We start from the raw sequence: 6,724 nt of genomic DNA, 5'->3' as shown, positions 1-6,724 counted from the left end.
GGCCTGGGGAAGAAGGTGCCACATAACCGGGCGGCTGCGGCGGGGGGTTTGGAAGGCAGCGTGCGAGGAGAACGGAAATCCCGGGGGAGGGAGAGGAGAGGGCAGCTCGGCAGCCGGCAGAGGGGCGGGGAGGCGAAGGAAGGAGCCCTGCTGCTGGGGCAGGCGGCGGACGGGAGCCAGCCGGAGGAGCGTGAGCCGGCGGGGTACGGACGGAGAAGCAGAGGAGCAAATGGTGAAGGCGGGCTGGCAGGAGGGCAAAGGGAACGGAGGGTCAGAGAACGGATCCGCCCGGAGAGAGCAGTGCAAGCTGCCTGAAGAGAAGGCATAGCACCAGCAACGGCAGGGACAGACAGTCTTCATTTCCAGGGGCACAAACTGCCTTTTTTGGCCTTGGTGAAAATTCCCGCACCTCCTGGTAATGGGACGATTCCCTCGGTGTAGATGTCCTCCTAAGAAACTTCTTTGCTTCTTGGGATCTTCAGTTAAGTGTCACGTTATCATAAATCTCCTGAGCAGCTGATTCCTCAGAGTTCTCTGTCTGTCTCAGGACTACACAGGGTAACAAATGCCAACAGGCCAAGACGGCTGTTAAGGGCATTGGGGCCAAACAGGATCCTCAGCCTTCTGGCAGGAGCTGCAGCAGCTTCTGCGACTCGGGCTGGGATAAGGGGGACGGGACAGGAGCCCGTGAGCTGACCCGAGCAGGCTGAGTGAGCTGTGAAGTAGGGTGCTGCTGGCAGAGGATCAGCAGTAAGTGGATACTCGTATGAATGGGCACTTTGATAGTGAAAGGACAGGGAGAGSAGATGGGCAGCATTTTTTTTTCAGGCAGCCTGCTGTTTTCCTCTGTTAGTATCAGGCACAGATGCAACTAAACACATAACTTTGTGGTGGGMTAGGGCTGTATCAGAGACCACGCTTCTTCAGTGTCCAGTTCTGGGCTCCCCCAGTACAAGAGAGACATGGAGCTACTGCAGAGAGTCCAGCATCGGGCTACGAAGATGATCAGAGGGCTGGAACACCTGCCCTATGTGGAATGGCTGTGAGAGCTGGGCGTCTTCAGCCTGGGGAAGAGAAGACTGAGGGGGGATCTGATCAATGTGTATAAGTACCTGAAGGGAAGGTGTCAAGGGGACGGAGACAAACTCTTTTCAGTTGTCCCATGTGACAGGACAAGAGGCAATGGGCAGAAATTGAAGCACAGGAAGTTCCGCCTGACCGTGAGGGGGAATTTCTTTACTGAGAGAGTGACGGAGCACTGGCACAGGTTGCCCAGAGAGGTTGTGGAGTCTCCTTCTCTGGAGATGTTCAAGGCCCCCCTGGATGCAACCCTGTCTAACATGCTCTAGGTGACCCTGCTGAGTGGGGAGGTTGGACTAGATGATCCCCAGAGGTCCTGTCCAATCTTATTGATTCTATGATTCTAGTATTCTATGATTCTGCAGCTCTGAGTATTTTCATTGTTCAAGTGTGGTTTTGTTATTCTAATGTGCTCGCTAGTCATGAGATTTAGAGTTGATAGTTTTGTTGCCCCACGTAGGCTGAGGTACACTGCAGCTCCGCAGTGTGAACGAGAACAACGGAGCAAGAGCTGGCCAAGGGTAGGGTGAAGCCAGAAGAAGAGGAGTTTGCACGCACTGCTCAGGAGCTCATGCTCCCCTGCCAGAAATGAACTGGCTGAGCCTGGCTGGGATGTGTAAGCACAGCTGTCCTGGGGCAGATGAGGCCAGACAACCCCAGAAGCTTCCAGCAGRCTTGACCTGGCAGTCCAGAAGCTGTTAAGGGCAAGGCTGCCAGAGGGATTTATCTTGCTGTACGCACTGAGTTGAAGCTGCAGGATGCTGCCTGCTCCAAGAATCCTGACTCTCCAAGGACCTTCTAGGCTGTCAAGTCAATCCCCAGAATTTAAGTGGCTGTATCTGTGTGGGTCTCTGTTTGTGTTTCCCCCCCAAACCCTGCACATTTCTCCCCCCTACTTTGACAAGCTACCCTTGAAAAAACTAAATGAAAAATAGCTTGTGCCTAACGGGTTGCTCCTTTGAGTAACAATTAGAATAAAACAATGTTACCTTGGATAAAYGAATCTTCAGAAGGGTAAAATCACTCCAGTTCTTCCAGTTTTATATGGAACAAGCTTACAAGTAATTCTAAGGCATCTTTTCCTAAGTGTTTTGACAAAAGTGGCACTTAGGTAAAAGAAGTGGAAATCTATGTGTGAAACAGAAGTGTGAGGTACRAGATACAGGTAGCTCTGATTCTTGCTGGAAATAAATAGGAGAAAATTTTAAATGGTCTTTACAGATTATATAATACCTGGATCCTGCCTGGGTCACCACCCCGGCTAACACCTGTGGATCTTCAGAGTTTGAAGCATGAACTTTCTAGCTTTGATGTACAGCAGACTGCTGTCCTCTGTGGGTCAGGATTGGGAGACCCTCACAGTAATGAGTCACACAGCACACTTRTTCCTAACATCTCATAAAAGTCAATTTACCTACTGCATTTACAGTTAAGYTAAACATATATATTTTGAAGGCTTCCAGTCCAGTCTATCTATCTAAACCCAGTGTTGTAGAAATATAGTAGTATCTAAATTCACATTTATCCAAGTACAACCATATGTAATCATTTGGGGACATTTTGAATGTCGTGTCCTAAATGCTACCTAAGGAACCTTTACTTTTCAGGTTTGATGTGAGGTGGACAAGGTGGATGTTTTACCCTAAGTCATTCAGCTTTTAGTAGTTTACCAGAGAGTGCAGAYGCCCTGACAGTGCATAGTACATCACAAAAATCTCTGACTGCCACAATACCTTACAAAAATGGGGATGAGGAGCTGGAAGAGTTAAAGTAGAGAGGTTAGAGCAGCAGCATGAACCCGACCCTTTTCAAGATAGTTTCCACTACTTGGGCATTGGCAGCTTCRATGAGCTCTTCCCCAGATTGATCAAATCGAAATTCTTGGAAATATTAAGAATAAAACCCAAATGTGGACCTTCAGATCTACTGCATTATTAGCTAGGTGACTTTACTAAGCCATAAATGCAAGATAGTCTAAAAAATTCCAATTTCTTTCCACATTTCTGACTTGCTGTGGATTTTTGGCACCTTTCTTTAAGTGGATAAGTTGCCATAGATTTACTTCACGGTGTTACCGAGGCTTAAAGAAACATGGGCCAAAGTAATTGCTTCTCAACCCCAGTCAACCAGAACCTTTGCACTCAAGAATCTAAGAGAACTGATGCCAGGCCTGTTTTTATGGTGTTTGTTCCTGCTCAGAGGCTGATACAGCTGCTCATTTTATCAGAGAAGGTTTCTATATATGCAAGCTGTTGGAAGATGTTACTATCTATCTTTTTTGAGAAGAGTAGGATTGCAGGTGGGATAGTTTCTGCTGATAAGCAATGATTTTCCTTCTTGTAAGATGCCACAAAACCAGCTGGGTTTCACATGATGGTGGGAAGAATATTTCTTAAACCATAGCATTTTGGTAATACTTCTTCTGTTGACTTCTTTGATGCACACACTTAAACTTAGTTCCAGAGTAGCAGAACACCAATCATTATGTTGAAATAACCAGTYTGCCCTAAAAATCTCCTAAGTAATATGAGAGCAAATCTGCTGCCGTTCTCACTTTCTGCGCTTCAGTGCGTTTCACACTTTCTCCTGTAGTGTTAATTAGCAAGTGCCTTAACTCTTGTTGAAGCTAATATAAACCTCAGCTCTGGTTTATGGAAATTTCTGTTCTCAGTAAAAGAGCATAMATAAATGTCTTCAAGCAATTCATTAAAAATGATTAAAAGATGAAGCAAAAAGCTGTGATCATTCTCTCTGCACAATTTTTGCACAGTTTATTTCAGTGTTTTTCTATGAGTAAGTGGAAACACAAATGCAAGTCAACAACACACTTTTATTGAAGTCTGTATCTTGAGTTTGTATTTCAATGTACTGTGTTAAGGAACCAAATTAGACCGTCAGCCTCACCTAAATGCAGAGTGGCATTTATTCAATCAAGTGTTGCCCATGCACAAGGAAAAATGGTTTCAGGGAGGCYACTTGTCTCATCCTAGAAGACTGAACGAGTAGGCTGAGTCGTGCCCCCAAAATGCATAATTTCTCCCAGTTGATTATAAAGGCAGTCTAGACAATAAGGTCACATATATGTGACTACGCTGTGGATGTCTAAAGTTAGGTGAGATTTACCGCATCCCAGGAGTCCTTCCATTGTCTTGAAGTTCTTCTATATATCAGAAGGATGAGGTTCTGTGATTTACCTTCCCACACTGCAGGTCAGTGCAATTCAATGCTAGCAAACACTATCATAAAGACAAATCAAACTGATGTTGAATCAGATGAAGTGGCACTATTTCACTGTGTAATGAACACACATTAGCAAAGCAATAAAGAAGTTTCTTCAAATAAATAATAGCTTTTTTAAAGGGCAATTTTTAAACTGTTCGCATTCCTTATTCTGTTTTATTGGAATTATAATGTAAATTTGAATAAAGTGAACTCAAATGACAGTTTTTCAATGATGTATCAATACTGCTGGACTAATGTTAAGCCCTAAAACTAATTTTTGCTAGCTGTGTCCTCTTGAAGAATTAGAGATGTAGACTGTACAATCTTAGATACTGTTTGAAAGAGTGAAAAAAACATTTTGCCAACTGGCTGTTCAACAGCAAGGTCAAGAGGAACTTCAAGCAGTAGAGACACAGCTACATGTACTATTTCAGTAAGCAATCTAACTGGTATCCTCAGCTGTGTGAAAACTGCAGCCACGTCTAGCCTCGCAGCCGCTCGAGCTGCAGTTGGATGTGCGGCTGGCTGGGTGGAGGGGCTGCAGGAGCTGGGGGAGCCATGGCCAGGCAGTGGTTCCTGGGGCAGCTCTCTGCGGGTGGGTGGTTGGGCATCAGCCGTGTGCAGGGCTGGGCSGAGAGGGCAATGGGAGGAGCAGCTGGTTGGGGCTGAGGTTTTAATGCAACTCTCRGCATGAGCCTTTGCTTCAGGAAAAGTTTCTGAGCGAGCTCAGAAACACCTTAGAGACCAAAGACTATCAATGAGGGCAGTGAAATCTGCAGGCAGGCCTCTCCCGGGGCTGAGAGCAGCCAGGGCTGTGCCACACTGCGGCTGCGCCAGCTCCTGGCCTTGCGAGCGGGCTGCACCCAGGCATTGGGGCTCGCAGTGGGGCTTGCRCTGCAGCTCCCCCTTGTACTGGCACCTGCCTCTCTGCTATTTTTTGCAGTGACTAAGGGATGGGATAGCAAAAATTGTGCAGAGAGAATGATCACCTGATGAGATGGGGAAAAGAGGCTTCATTTTCACACTTTGTACTCAGAGGAAGTAYAGCAAGAAGCTGGTAAATGGATTTGTTCATGCATGCATCAGTGCGAACTAGGATTAACTGCTAGGCTACTGAATGCTAATGAAGACATCTATTGCTCTCATTAATGTAACCAAAAACATATTCTCAATATYGCTTTAAATTTTCTTACTAGAGTCTCAGTAGTGAGGAGTACATTTCTTGCTGATAAAGCTGAACCTAATATAAACAGTCTCTTTTTGTTGGCAAAGGCTTACTATGCACACTTCACAAAACTATGATTAAGGTTGCAGCAATCCTACTGTTCAAACTCTGCTTAAAATGACACTGACTGTAGTATAGTTCCTCTTTGTTTTTTATGCTGTTAAGTAACTAGACATGGAATTATTTTGAAATTTCCCCGTGTACTTTGGAAAATTTTACATATCATTATCTATGTGAATTATAGTGAGTAAAATTAGCTACAAATGTAGTAAAGAAATACATATACCATAATGTCATAATTACCTTAACTCTTATCAGGTCCCTCTAACATTACTGTTGGTGTTAAAAACTTGTTTCTGGAAGAAAAGTTAGGAAAATATCCTTCAGAATGAAAATGGGAAGTAACGTATGTATCAGAAAAAGGAGCAGCAGTTATGCACTGCTAGCAAATTACATTTTGGTAATTTGGAGAAATATATTTTTAATGGATAACTATTGGACCTACATCAAACTCATAATGAATTGTCTCACAAATATCAATATATTTATATATACCCTGCTGCAACAATATTTATGTCAAGAGACGGGGCTGAGATTCAGCTGACTTGCCTGAGGTCATAYGGTCAAGTTGGGCAGAGCTGAAAATTATAAACCTCTGGACTTAAACAATCCTACTCTACTTTCTTAACTGCAAGTTTATGCTTTCACCCACTTTTGCTCTGTAACACTCAGCAACAGACAGCTAAATTAAAATGTTGAAGAATATATATATATACACATATACATATACATATATATATATATATATATATATATTGTTCTAACTTCATTAAACCTGAGTTGGCCTCATAGTAGTGAAAATACTTCAATATTTTACATTCCTGGCCTTCTGTTATGTCTCTCATGGTCTCACGCTCAGCTCTCATGACTAAGGTACCAGAATATCAATATGCATCTGCTAGATCTCTTGTTGCTTTTTTTCTTTGAATTTACTGAGAGCTCCTCCAAATAGTCTTTCTGTAGGAATAATGTCTGCAACTAATCTTTCTACAGTAAAGCTCAGAAATAACTTAAAATATTTGTATTTCTAAGTATGAAGACTTAAGTTTGGTAACAGAGGCAAGGTATGTAGGGAGAGAGAGCATCTTTCATTAAACCACCAGACACCAGTGGAATATATATTGATTATGTATTGAT

This window comes from Rhea americana, unplaced genomic scaffold (assembly GCF_003343005.1).
Source record: "Rhea americana isolate MKP2758 unplaced genomic scaffold, rheAme1 scaffold_29, whole genome shotgun sequence".
NCBI lineage: Eukaryota > Metazoa > Chordata > Aves > Rheiformes > Rheidae > Rhea > Rhea americana.
The sequence above is the reverse complement of the archived record's forward strand: the minus strand, read 5'-3'. Positions refer to the sequence as shown.